The sequence below is a fragment of the Marmota marmota genome, unplaced genomic scaffold (genome assembly GCF_001458135.2).
Source record: "Marmota marmota marmota unplaced genomic scaffold, marMar, whole genome shotgun sequence".
NCBI classification, from domain to species: domain Eukaryota; kingdom Metazoa; phylum Chordata; class Mammalia; order Rodentia; family Sciuridae; genus Marmota; species Marmota marmota.
In genome coordinates this window covers 4,920,090-4,934,824 of record NW_026000076.1, presented here as the reverse complement: position 1 = coordinate 4,934,824, position 14,735 = coordinate 4,920,090, and the positions used below count along the sequence as shown (strand labels likewise).

The following is a 14,735-nucleotide window of genomic DNA, read 5'->3' as shown; positions in this document are numbered from 1 at the left end:
GGTGGGTGGGTGTGGTGTTGTGTATATGTTTTCAAAGACAGATGCTGATAATCTGAGCTGGGCTAAGAGACTCATTGAGACTAGAGAGAGGGAAGAAATGTCTTGCTGCCATGATGAGCAACAAAGAGCAAGTCTTCAACCAGGGGAAACCAGATGTGTGTCCAAACTGTGCACATTCTGAAAAAGTAAGGACGGCCATTGTCCTGGATCCTCAGGTACAGAAGCACAGTGGAAAGTCCAAAGGGGGTTGTGTAATCAAAGATTACTAAGAAAGGGCTTAACTATGTGAGGACACTTATCACAGTGTCTGGATAGAGGCAGTGAATTTTTAAAATCATCTTGACTGAGGTACAGTTTATAAACAATAAAAGTTAACTGAGGAAATGAGGAGCTATTGCCTAATGGGTACAGAGTTTCTGTTTGGGATGATGAAAGAGTTCTGGAAATAGGTAATGGTGATGGTTACACAATACTGTTAATATAATTAATGCCACTGAACTATACATTTAGTAATTAAAATGACACTTTTAATGCTCTATGTATGTTACCACAACAAAAAATCACTAACTAATCAAATGCCCCTTAGTAGTCAATCAATCCCTTGGAAAACACCAGATTATTTTTTGTCACTTTAATTTTGCCTTTTCTAGAATTTCATAAAAATATAACCATAAACTGTGTAGTTCTTTTATGTCTGGCTTCATTCACTTAATATAATGCTTTTGAAAGTCATCCCTATTGTGTGAATTAGGTGTTGATTTCTTTTATCTGTACATGGTATTCCATTGTATGGCTGTACCATGATTTGTTTACCCATTTCCCAAAAGATGTATAGTTCAGCTGTTTGGTTATTGTGTATTTTTAATGCCAGTCTGGATTAAATACCAGAGCAAGATCTTACTGTCACCTGGATTAAACACCAGAGCAAGATCTCACTGTCACCTGAAGATTTATGCAAGTGTTGGCTGTGTAAGGTTATGAACAAAGGTTCTTAGGCGAGTCCTTTGTGTTCTTATGACTGCTTTACATCTTGAACCATGGCTCCAGATGATCTCCAAATCTCATATTTTTCAGTTTACTGGATCCCAGGTTTTATTCTATGAGTCATGCCCCATGTGGGGAGCTCTATGGCTGGGGATTTATGTTGACAGGTTCCATGAAGACTGTGAGGCAGCAAAGACATTCTCTTTTGTTACTGGTTTTCTAGATGACTCCTATAATAGCTGCAAGAGGTGGGTCGATAGAAATTTTATATCACATACAATATTATATGTATGCCATAATATAATATATTATATAGAATCTAATATGATTTACTATGAAATATATATCACTTACCTGCATAGCTGATGCTTTTATTCTTCTGTAAGAAAAAAAAATTGCTTAGAAATATTTATTGAGAATTACTATGATTTTTTCATTTCCTTCCCATTCACAGGCTCCATTAAGTGTCCTCTCCTTGGCTTTGGAACCTCAGGGTGTGTCTTCAGGTTCTACTTGCACAAGTACCTTGCCTTCAGGGGTCTCAGGTACCGGGTTTCAGTTTTACTGACATACCTCACCCTTACTCTCATTTCCCCCTGTACTGTGAGCTTGACATTTCAGACCATGCTTTTTATCCCAGAGAGGCCTGGAATGAGAGGAAAGACAGTTTCCGTTCTGACCCATGGGCTCTAGGCCCTAAAAGGCAAACCTGGCTTCCTGACCCTGCCAATCCTTTGATTCTCTTTAGTTCCCTGGTGAGAAGCTGGCAGTATTTAATGAGTGACTTCTCAGCTTGGGCTCTAGCTGTGCCTTCCAGGGGCCTCAGAATGGATCCGAGCATCCAATGGTCAACATCTAAGACTTTCTCCAAGGTTATTTTTCATCCCCCTGGGTGCCCCCAAGCCCCCTCCCCACTACCACCAAACATGCTCTGGTGGCCCTGAAAAACTCACCCATGCTGGTCTGAGCTGTGACTGCTGTGATACTTAATTAGAAATGCCTTAATTTCCTTTATGCTGGGACCAGGACACACAACATTCCAGACTGGGAAAAAGGATAATGTAAAAATGGTGACTACAGAAGACATCTGTTGTTTTTCTCTTGCTAGTACCACCCTTACTCCCACCTTTATTAAAAACACCTTCATTCTTTAGGGAACTGTTCCTTTCCTATTTCATCCTATGATTCTAGAATAGGAACCAGTCCCAGTATCCTGGTCTCATCCCAAAATCCACACACAAAGCTTGTGACCTAGCCAGGCCATTCAGAGACATTCCCTTTGATTCTTTCCCTCCCCTGCTAGTAAAGGAGATATACGTTGTAATCTCAATTGCTAGCAACAGCATCCCTCATAATATGGAGAAGACTAAGAAAATGAAATCTTACATGCTGGGAAATGTCTCTGTTTCTCTTGGGGGTATACATACCCTACTAAATGCAGACTTGGTTCAATTGGCAGTTGAGATCCCTATTCTCTCCTGTCCCAAACATGTGACCCAAATGAGGCCAATCAGATGCCATTCCATGAGAACTTGAGCTATGTGACATAAGACTAAAAGGTTCCCATGAACATTAAGGTCATCTTAACAAGGACATTCAGAGACTATCCGTTGGTCTATAAATCTAAATCCCTCTTCTCTTAAAGATTCAATTGCTCAACTTTTCCTTTATTTCCCTGAACTTTCCTATAATTCTGTAATGTATTTCATATTCTTGGAGAAGAGGTTGACAGTGCTTCCAATGTGACTTCTTGGCCAGTTGGTAAACTTAAAATTTCAGTTCAGTTTAAATAAGCTTATTCTTTGTTTGGAGGAGGGCTGCCTAGGGACAGTTAATCCAATCTATCCTGTTTGTCAGGACTGTCAGTCAGGTGGCATTTGTCCATCAGAGGAAATGACTGAGTGACAATTATGAGAATGAGAGTAGGAAAGACATCTAACAGATTTAACAGTGTTAACAGATTTTGTATGTGGGTCTAGGGGAGGTGCAAGATCTGGGACCATCCTGCACTGTTCCTGATGGATTTTCCCATGGGGTTAAGGGATGGGACAGACAATTCATAGTCAGAGTCATCTGGTAGAGAATTGCAGACCCAGCAGCTAATGTAAGGCCCTTTAAACAGTCTGGGAAAGTCTTACCAGCAGCCTTCCTTCATGAGAAAGGATACAGCGGGTGTCTCCAAGACTCTGGGATGGCACTGGAAAAAACAAAGTACCTGTTTTTCCTCTGCTCTCAAAACACAGCAACCAATATGAAGTCTTCTCACACCAGATGTGTATGGGGTTTTCCCCATATACCAAGAAAGCCATCAATTCTACTGTAGATACCAGCTGGGTGTCCTCTAATACAATCCAGTCTGACACCAAATACCTGAAGATAATGTCAAATCCCATAAGTTGAGGGTTCAGTCCCCAAGACTACTGTCTCCACTCCCCCAGATGCCAATCACAAACCCCAGGTCAGTTTACCTCTACTTCCAACCAACAAGCTATAAATCGGGGTTCCCATATCTCTCTCTTCAGGTTCAATTAATGTGCCCAAGTGACTCACAGAACTCAGGGAAGCTCTTACTGATTTATTGTGAAGGATATCATAAAGAATTACCAATGAAGAGATTCATAGAGTGAGGTACTGGAGAAGGGGCACAGGAATCACCACATGTTCAGCTGTCTAGAAGCTCTCTAAACCCAGTTCTTCTGAGTTTTATGGCAAATTTACTGCATAGGTATGATTGTAAATGAACTGGGTGAGGTAACCCAACAAGGGCTTTTTACCCTTACCTGGGCAAATCTGTTTAATCTATTAATCAGTAAAAGTGAAAATTTACAGTAGAGAAAAAGTATATGCCTCAAAATAGTCTCAGTTGTTTAGAGAACGCTTGCTACTTGCCAGGCACAGAGGCATATGCCTGAAATCCCAGAAAAGCCTGAGTAACTTAGTGAGTCCATTTCTCAAGATGAAAATTTTAAAAAAAGGTTAGGGATGTATCTCAGTGGTAGAGCACCCCCGGCAGGTTCTATCTCCAGTACCACAAAAAAGAAGGAGGAATAGGAAGAGGAAGAAGAAAGCAAGCCTAATTGGTCTATATAGCCCTCATTCTTTCTTTTTTATATGTCTGTCTACATTCCATCTTAGTTGTGATTCTTTATCAATAACTGAAATAGCTGAGATTTTTCCATTCTTATAATCTAAGTTGGCCTGCCACAGTTTCTTGGATACTGGCAGAAGGCGCAAGATTCTTGGATCATAGATATAGGAATTTATTTTTCATCACAATCACAATAGTCAGATTGACATTTGTGGTAGTTTCCCAAGTCCTAAATAACACAGTGTATGCACAGGGTATGCAGTGGGCACCTGCATACACAGTGGATTATGTTAGAAGAGAAAAACCTTGAACTTAGGGAACCCTAACCTTTTTTTTTTTTTTTTTAGAGAGAGAGAGAGAGAGAGAGAGAGAATTTTTTTAATATTTATTTTTTAGTTTTCGGTGGACACAGCATCTTTATTTTATTTTATGTGGTGCTGAGGATTGAACCCAGCACCCCGCGCCGCCTGTCAGGCGAGCGCATTACCACTTGAGCCACATCCCCAGCCCAAACCCAAACCTTTTATGATAGATAGCAAGTAGACAGGCACCTTTGTTCCAAGAGGGAGATATCATCTCTCTGTCCCAGGGTTGTTTCTTATACAAATATTTGAAAGATAGTTGATAACCAGGGCACTCTGTTATTGTGTTTGTGAAATGTACAGAAACATGAGCAATCCATGAAGAATTATCTCTTAACAATGAGTCTTAGCAAATGATTGAGTCATACCATTCCTCATAAATCCCTTGTGGGACGTTGGTCATTTTCTAACCTAGTTTATCAGAAATTGGAGGTGGAATATTGATTGATAGATGCAACAGAATTAGTAATGATAATGAATGGGAGGAGGGACTTGGATGGAGAGGCAACAGGTATTAGAAGATATATTAGAATGACTTTTTGGTTGTGAATGGCAGAAACCTACTTTTGGCCAGCTAACATTAGTAAAACATGTAGGTTCTATTTAGGGATCTCCCATAATTGTAACCAACATTTTCTTTTCATGAGCATGATATATTCCCTGGGGACTATGTTTCTTTTTATGGAACCCAGGTATTGACCCTCCTGCCTTCTGAAAATTCAGTGACTTGCAACTTAGCAGTGGTCATAAGAAATCTTCATATATTTAAGGAAGCACCATTGGAAGTTGTGCTATATATATCAGAACTACAGATATCTCTCTAAAGGGAAACTACCCTTAATTATTTGGGAGATATTCAGAGAGAGACAACCGCCTCATTTTTATTTATGAGCTCCTTGTATGTAGTTATTCCATGCCAGGAATTATCCAATTAAAAAAATGATACAAAATTAGTGCCTGACTTTAGTTGAAGTGATCAATACTACTACATCATCCTTGGAAGACATCCAGGTTGGCCTCAACTCACTGATCAGTGTTGTACCAGATATAATAGCTCTAGATTTACATTTTAAGGGCCAAAACAGAGCTTGTGCTATCACTGATATATCTTGCTGGGCCTGGATTAATATCTCAGACAAAGTGGAAAGGTCAGTACAGAAACTTAAGGAGAAAGCCACCTGATTCTCTAAAATACACTCTGATGATTTATGGGATTTATGAAATTATCTATTGTTCGGTACCTGGCTCTGGGATCCTGAGAAGTACAATTGAGATCTACATTGCAGGTTGGCCTTATTCTACTAGTTGGAGTCCTATTGATAACAGCTTAAAATTAATGCTGCATGAGAGAAATTGGATAGATTTGGTCATGGCCTCTATTGGTCAGATTAATCAGAGTGGCCAATGGAGTGTCATACTCATTGGCAATTTCATCAGGATTCAAGGCAGCGTAGATAGAAATGCTTGTGATTTAATATAATAAAGATAGTGTTCACTTCTGGAACAAAGAACAAGCAGGCTTACATTCCATTATAAAATACTGGGGTTCTCTAAGCTTGGTATTCCTCCCCTGTGATGGAATCCATTATACATGCAGATGTCATGTAGCTCTTTTTGCACGGTCCTGAGGGTATTGCGGCTTAGAAAATCACAAAAGCTCATACTTTGGCAATCTGATATTGCTGTCAGTAATAAAGTCCTTTACCTTTGCTGCAAGAGTCTCAAGTCTTCTGCTAGAATCCATGAAACTAGTAGCCCAGCTTGTTAGCTTGGAAGTACAGTAAAATCTCAGATCCCTCATAGCTCTTCATGTCATTTAAGAACTCATCATCTTACCCATAATGTTCTTAATTGGGTAAAGCTTTTCACCAAATGAGCTTAGTGTAATTCTGTCTCTTCCCATCCAAACAGGATTTGTGAGGGACTTGGCTGACATTCGATGTACTTCACAGCTCCCTCCCCTTCAGTGGGTTTGGCCAGGTTCTTTAAACAGTCTTTTTGTAGGAGTTGGGAGTGGGGGCGGGGGAGGGTGTGGAATGACCTTAGTGGGTCTCTCCAGGCTCTGCCTCTTGTACTTTCTTGTGTCAATTTATCTTATCCTGCAGCAGGTTCTTGGTCTTTGTCCACCCTAGTTGTAGTGAACAACTATTGGTTGATTATCCAGTATCCATTCTCTACCATGCCTCACCTTCTTCTAGATGAGTTCCTAATGGAATCCAAACATCATTCAAACATTTATTTTCTTCCAAACATCCAGAGGAAGCTGACCCACCTCCAGCCTCAGAGGCAGATGAAATGAATTGGTCTAAGAGTAACTCACTTATTCCCTTTGTCAAAAGACTAATTCTGGCCACTGGGATTTTAGAAATTTGAAGATGAACTTCTCTGAAATGTTACTTTTTTCTCTTAAAAGACCACAGAGAGAAATATATCCTATTTCTAGATGTGATGTTTGGAGCTTCTGCAGACATCTTATTACTAGCCTGAAAATGAAGCCACATTCAGGACCACAGAACAGATACAAGATGACAGTTCTGTGCTGCTTACTTCATCAACTGTAGTGACCTCTCTACCTCTGGGCTTCCCATTAAGAGAGAGGATGTATTTCTTTAATGTTTTAGTCTGTTTGATTAGGGCGTTTGGTTACTTGTTAAATATTGAGCTCAGCTCTGGGAACCCTTTTAGAACTTTAAATTAATTCATGTATTTAAAGATGATGATAATGACGATGATGATGATGATGATGATGATTTCGGCATTGAGAATTGAACCCAGAACCATGCTAAGCATGTGCTCTGCCACTGAGCCACACCCACATGCCCTTCATACTTATGGCTTAGAACAATCTTACAGGTCTATTATTTTCTTCATTTGCATATAAGGAAATTCAGGTATAGGAGCCTAAATATCTTGCTAGGTCACTCAGCTAGTTAAGTGATAGAGCTAAGATTCAAACTCAGGTCTATCTTATAATCTGCAGAATTACCACACTCCATTACTTCACACTAGGCTGCTGTTGGTAGCCTAAAGCATTCCAACTAGACACTAACTATATTTCTCAAGGTGACTCAGGCTGCAACAAGGAGAATTAGGCTTTGGATCCTCTTAGTCCCCAAAGTCTATGCCTGCAATCCAGCTTCACTCCCCCATGTTCACCTGCAAGGCGCACTACTTGCCCAGAAGAGGAGGTTAGACATTAATATCCAATTTCATGTCCAATTTGAACACTAGAAAGACATCCAAAAGTTAATATGTGAGCTATTATTTCAAATTCTATGTATTTTAAGCATATTGATATGATAAATATCCCTATTCAAAGGGCATCTATCATGTAGACCAAATTCTACCTTTAAAGAGAGACCCTTTGCTGGGTGCAGGGGCAAACACCTATAATCCCAGTAGCTTGGGAGGCTGAGGCAGGAGGATCATGAGTTCAAAGCCAGTCTCAGCAAAAGCAAGGAGCTAAGCAACTCAGTGAGACCCTGTCTGTAAATAAAATACAAAATAGGGCTGGGGATGTAGCTCAGTGGTCGAGTGCCCCTGAGTTCAATTTCCAGTAACCATTACCCTCCCCCCCCAAAAAAAAGAGAGACCCTTTGATTTTAAGATCTAGCTGGTGGCAACTGGGAGCTTTTACGTTTGTCCTTTTGCCATTGAGGAAATAAGAAAGCAGCTCTTCAAGCTTATCTCTGGGACTTTATATAACACACATGCACAGACACGCGCGCACACACACACACACACACACACACACATAATTAAAGAAAACTTCTGCCCTTAGTATATTATCATATATTCTTCCCCTGATAATCAACAGTTATTCCAACATTATATGTGGAGGGAGTGGAAAGAAATAATTGCCAAACTGGATCAACAAATTTACCTCCGCTTCCTCTGCCTTGTGTCCTGGGAAGTCCCTTCCTCTCTCCTTATTGAGAGTTCTTATTTGCTGATCCCATTCTGCCCAACCTGTGGTTGGGAGAAAAATCTGGACTTTGCAAAGGAAAGGATCTTCCCTGCTAATTGTCCTGACCTCTACCCTCATCATTCCTATCAACAGATTGTCAAACATTTCCAGAATTATTAAAAGAGTAATCAAAACATCTAGGGGAAAGGTGAAAGGCATTTGAGAACTGGGCCAGAGGTTATCAGTGGGTGGCTCTGTTTGATGAAGTCAGGAGAGGACTATTGCTTCATTTGGGGCAGCATTCCTTTAATGCTGATATGTTTGAGGTCACCTCCTAAGAAACAAGAATAGAAATGACATTGAGTAATTAATTTCCAGAGTTTTCTGAACCAGATGGATGAAATGGAGATGGAAAGACTTAACATTTGTGAGATTCCAAAATGTCATAGGACCTTTCTAGACATAAACATGAAAGATTTGTTTTGTAGGTTTTTCCCCCCTAAATCTTTTGTATAAATATCTGGAGCTTTCTTCCACCTGACCCCAGCACTAGGAATTGAACTCAGGAATACCCAACCACTAAGCTATCTCCCCATCCCTTTTTATTTTATTCTGAAACAGGGTCATGAGGTTGCCCAAACTGACCTCCAAACTAATGATCCTCCTGCCTCGGTCTCCTGAGTATCTGGAATTATTGGCACATGCCACTGTGCCCAGCTTGAAGCTTCCTTTTAAATAATTCTGAAATGAAGCAAATGGCCCAAACTTATCTGAATTTAGAGCTCAATAAAGTATAAAATCTCTTTTCTAAATCCCTGGGCTTTGAAGATAAAGGTTAGAACTGCAAGAAGTCTTTACATAGGTAGCTAAAGAAGAGGCTGCTCAAAGAGGGTTGGGATTTTTTCTTTGTGTGCATGCTGGAAAAAATTATCCATATATTTTACATTTTACAAATTCAGATATTCTGTTGGGGGTGGAATATAGAGAAAAGTGATAACAGGGATGAGGAAAAAATGGGAGAAATTACAGTTATGAAAGGCTATAAGAAAGAATTCTTACACTTCTTTTCTCTCTGAGAGTTCTGGTTTCTTTTCTTTTGGGCACTGCTGGATATCAAACTCAGGGCCTGGCTCATGCTAGGCAAGCACTCTACCGTGGAAGTATACTTCCAGCCACCTTTTGGCTTCTTAATGGAATAGTTCAATACCAAGGAGATGATTGAGGTGATGTGTTTGTATTTTGGAAATAAAATACTAATCCTTATTTATGGATAACAAGTATTTGGTTAGTTATTCTTATAATAGAAATGCTGTTAATATGGTATACTATGTGATCTAATGCAGTGTAGTAAAAGATTGTTATTTTTTTCGATTTTAAAGGCAACGTGTTTACTGTAGAGAATTTTAAAAAACATTTCCTTCATTAGAACAATACATATTTTTGAGCTCTTGCTAAATGTAGGCACTGGGAATGTAATACTAAACAAAACAAGACTTGGTTTCTGTCCTCACAGAATTCAAGATTGAATATAAAACACCCAGAAGACACTTATTTATTCATTCAACAAATATTTATATTTGTTTTATAGTAAAGTAAAAATTGCCTCTAATTCTAGAACTTGAAGTTCATTGTTATATTTTGATAAACAGGCAAATAGACAGTAGGTAGGAAAATGAGACAGGAAAGAGAGAGAAAAACTGCATCTGGGATACTCCCTGAACAAACCAATTGTTGAGTGAGTATAATTCCATAAACTCAAAGTGAAAATACACTGTATCACCTTGATTTTTCCAAGAAATTGCCCAAGTTGTCATCTTTTGGATAAGCAGGAAGCCCAGTATCTTCCCCTGAGGATTCTCTCTCTTGCTGAGAAATCCTAGAAGCCAGGTGCTCAAGGGATGGTGAAGGCCATTCCCTCCTGAGGCACCAAATGNACCAGCACCTGGGTTGAGAAACAAGCCAACCTTGTGTTCCCATTCAGTCACTATACCCTAAATATATATATGGCCCCCTAGTATCCTCCAGCATGGAGCAAAGTCTGCATGATCCCGCAGTCGATCTTTGTTCACCACTGACCTGATGCCCCACTGACCCAGGTCAGTTCTTCCAGAGAGCAGATCCCATGCCCTCAGAGCCAAGGGTGGTTGTTTGCCCCTCTCCTGAGCTCCACTGTTTGTAGCATATAGGACACTTTCTAGGGCATAGGTCAGCCCCAGCAGACCTGCCACACCTGAGCCCAGACCCTCTTACCTTCCTAAGATCCACCTACAACAATTTTGTCCACACACAGTGAGAAACACATTTACTCAACCCAACACACACACACACACACACACACACACACACACACACTCGAACTTGAAACAAAAATTTTATAAAACCTACCCTTTCTATATATGACTCACATTGCTATATTTCTTCTCTATATTTTATTTAAGCAAAAAATACTTGGTTGTGAGCCATTAATGATTCAAGGTGCACAGTTTGAAAAACACTGATCTAAACTTTGGCCCAGTTTTCCAGTCCAAATCTCAAAGTTGGCGGGGCATGATGGTACATGCCTATAATCCCAGGTCCTCAGGAGGCTGAAGCAGGCAGATTGCAAGTTTGAGGACAGGCCTGGCAAGTTTGAGGGGCCTTGTCTGAAAATAAAAAATAAAAAGGGCTGGGGATGTAACTTAGCTGTAGAGCACCCCTGGGTTCAATCCATAGTTCCAAAAACAGACAAACAAGACACTCAAAGTCACAAAAGGTACAATTATGCCCCACTTCCTTGGACAACAGAGGTAAAGGTGAGCTCTTTTCAGGTGGCTTCCCTTAGACATACACCCCCACCCCACTCCCTGGGGCCCTGGGGGGACTCCATATCCATGTAGAGAAAGCCACTTCAGTGATTTAAAGTGATTGACTCTTCAGCAAGTTCCCACCTCTACCTTTGTAAAGGGATTTAAGGTGCTAATACCCCCTCTTCCAGATAGTGAGAGTCCACTTTTATTGGTTGCAAATGATTTTCTGGCACAAGTTGCTGGTGAAGAGAAAGAAAACAACAACAACAAATGAACAAAAATAACAACAAACAAAAATCTCTTCTAACCTCAACAATAATAACTGATAGTCAGGTACTATTTTAAAAAATTTTAAAGAACTGGGGGTTGTATCTCAGTGGTAGAGCATTTGCCTAGCATTCAAGGGGCCCTGGGTTAGATCCTCAGCATCATAAAACAAATACATACATATATATATATATATTTGTTGCCCCCCCAGTATCTTCCAGGGTATGGGATCTTAGGAAGGTAAGAGGGTTCACGCTCAAGTGTGGCAGGTCTGCTGGTGCTGACCTATGCCCTAGAAAGTGTCCTATATGCAAAAACAGTGAAGCTCAGGAGAGGAGCAAACAACCACCCTTGGCTCTGAGGGCATGGGATCTGCTCTCTGGAAGAACTGAGTAAACCGCACACTGACCTGGGTCAGTGGGGCATCAGGTCAGTGGTGAATAAAGATTGACTGTGGGATCATGCAAATCTTGCTCCATGCTGGAGGATACTAGGGGGCCATATATATATTTAGGGTATAGTGACTGAATGGGAACACAAGGTTGGCTTGTTTCTCAACCCAGGTGCTGGTTATCTGGGAGAGTTAAGTATGCAAAAGTTCAGTATATACAAATCCTCAAAATAACTCTATGAATCTAAATGCCAATCAAGGATTGAATGGATAAATACACATAGAATATTCACACAACAGACTACTGTGCAGTAAGGTAAGGGAACAATTTCTAATTATCTGCAACTGATGAATCTTAGAACATGATGTTAAGAAAATAACCCTAGATAGCACAGAGTTCATGATTTATTGACATTAGGTACAAATTAGAAAGAGCTAATCTATGCTATCAGACATCACAATGGTAGTTACTCTGGGTTGTAGTGACGAAAAGGAAGTGACAAGAAAGATGTCTGGAGCCAGGAAATGTCTCCTGATCAAGGTGCTAGTTACACGGGTGTATTCAACTTGTTCAGGATAGCTGAAATACTGCAAGGGCTTTAAGAGAAAATTATTATTACTCCTTCCATTTGCAGATGGGGACTCAGGCTCAGAAACACTGGTGACTTCGTCAAGGTTGCACATTTCTTAAGTGACAGAGCTGTGATGGGTCCAGGCTATGTGCCTCCAGGGCCCAGGAGCATGATCACTCTCAGGTGATGTTGGCCTGGGAATTATGGTTCCCACAGGACTCAACAATGGAACTTCCAATCAGGCTTTCAAATAGCCTATAACAGAGTTGTGGCCAGTTTCCCTGCATCTGTCTGCTAGATTCAGTCTTTAATGGAAATGTTTCATGGATTTTAATGTTTGAAAGTGAGAAATAAATTACATGGAAAGACTACATATAAATAGCCAGTGTTCACACAACATTAAAAAAAAAACTTGATATACATGAACCAGCATAGGAACACATTAATTGAAAATGCAAGCCAATTTTAGTCATGTATACTTCAGAGGTTGAGGCCAGAGTATCACTTGAGCTCAGGAGTTTGAGCCTGAGCAACACAGAAAGACCCCATCTCAAAACAACAACCACCACCAAAAAACAAACAAACAAACAAAACAAAACAAACAAACTCACAAATACTCATAAAATATAACGAAACATGAAACATTGTTCTATTTAAAAAATTAATAAACTTTATTTTTCAAAGCAGAAACATTAAGTGGTAATACAGAGTCTAATACACCCTTAGTTTTAATATGCATCCCCAGCTTCTTTTATTAACATCTTGCATTAGTGTTGTACATTTGTTATAATCAATGAATCAATATTGCTACATTATGATCACTTAAAGTCTATAGTTTACATTAGGGTTCATTGTGCTGTACAATCAACAGGTTTTTGACAAATGTGTTTCCATAGTTGAAATCATACAGTATTTTAGCCTTTTCGCATTGTCTTTTCCACTAAGAAATATACATTTAAGTTTCTTCTGTGTCTTTTCCTGGCTCAAAAGTTTACTTCTGCCCCTGCCCTATACTAAGTATTGAACCCAGTGGTACTTTACTGCTAAGCTATATCCCCACACTTTTCATTTTTGAGACAGTATCTTGTTAAGTTGCTCAGGCTGGCCTTGAACTTGCCATCATTCTGTGCTGAGAGCCATAGCCAAGTAGGAATGACGCATGGCATTTTTGGGTTGAAAGGTGACCCTGCTCAGGGATTAGGGTGGCTCCGGGTTTAGGGTGGATCCTGCTGGAATAGGGTGGCTCCAGGTTTAGGGCGGATCCTGCTGGGATTAGGGCATATCCTGCTGCCTCAGGCGCCTGCTCCTTGAGTTCCCGTGGAGTTCTCGCGGGGTTCTGAGAGAATTGGCGCGCGAAGCCTGATGTAGGCAGTGTATTCCCAGGTAGTGTGTGTAGAGTGCCGGTGAGAGTTCGGGAATAAAGAGTTGCTGTTTGAATCTACAAGGCTTTGTGGTGGCTCAGTTATTTTGTGCCCAGCCAGACTGCGGCATTTGGCGGCCCGTATGGGGAACGCCTGAAGCTTGGAGGTAAGTGAAATTGCTCGCCCTTGAAGGAGAGCGAAAGAATGGGTGACCAATTCAAAAAACAATGTGTTCTTGTTTTGATTTATTTTGTTTTTATTTCAAGTTGCCTGTTCCTAGAACTTTCTCAGGCAAACTGGGGAAAATGGTTGACTCAAGGTTTGAAGTTGTTCGCCCCCGAGGAAGAGAAATTGTTAGAGGAAGGAAGCACCCCAGTAAGACCAAGAACAGTTAGGACATATGTTGATACAATACAAAAATGTAGCCCATGGCTTTTTAAAGACAAGTTATTAAGTATATCAATGGGACCATCATGGTATCCTGCAGAAGGATTTTTCTTCAACAAGAAAGAGATGGCTAGTTCTGTTTACTACATTTGTCTAAGATCTTGGTTTTTACAGACATCTGATTAATTTACAAAGCTAAAGTGAAAATAGCAACCACTAAATATAAAATCAAGTACTCTTTACTTATGAAGTTACATAAGGTAATATATTTAAACATTATGTGTGTTTTCATAAATTGGTAAATGAAAAAAAAAACAAAAGTTTAATATTGCTTTGTGTCTGTGTCTTTGCTGAAACAAGGTTACTAAGAGTTAAGATTCTATCATGTGTAATTTATATACAAAGAGTATAAGAAGTTTCAGTTGAGTTTCAATTACAGTATCATAGTACCATAAAAAACACGAAAGTATTTCATCTTATTAAAGTGGAGTAATTTGTCTAAATTCAAAAATTTTATAAGGGTCGTTTCAGAATGTGAATTTATAAAAAGGGTTAACAGCTAAAAAAGAGATATAAAAAGATTCAAGATGTGGAAATATGTTTTAATATGAAAGCTGAAGAAAAAAGAAA

General features: G+C 39.8%; 1 long non-coding RNA gene across 1 annotated transcript; it reads right to left on the bottom strand.

The window, feature by feature from the left end:
• Positions 1-6: 6 nt before the first annotated feature.
• Positions 7-8,451, bottom strand: LOC107155086. The gene is made up of 5 exons (XR_001505146.2): positions 8,318-8,451; positions 3,123-3,181; positions 1,938-2,028; positions 1,339-1,363; positions 7-1,223 (listed from the first exon to the last, which is right to left on the bottom strand). It is a non-coding gene; the product is annotated as an uncharacterized LOC107155086 (long non-coding RNA).
• Between the last annotated feature and the right edge of the window lie 6,284 nt (positions 8,452-14,735).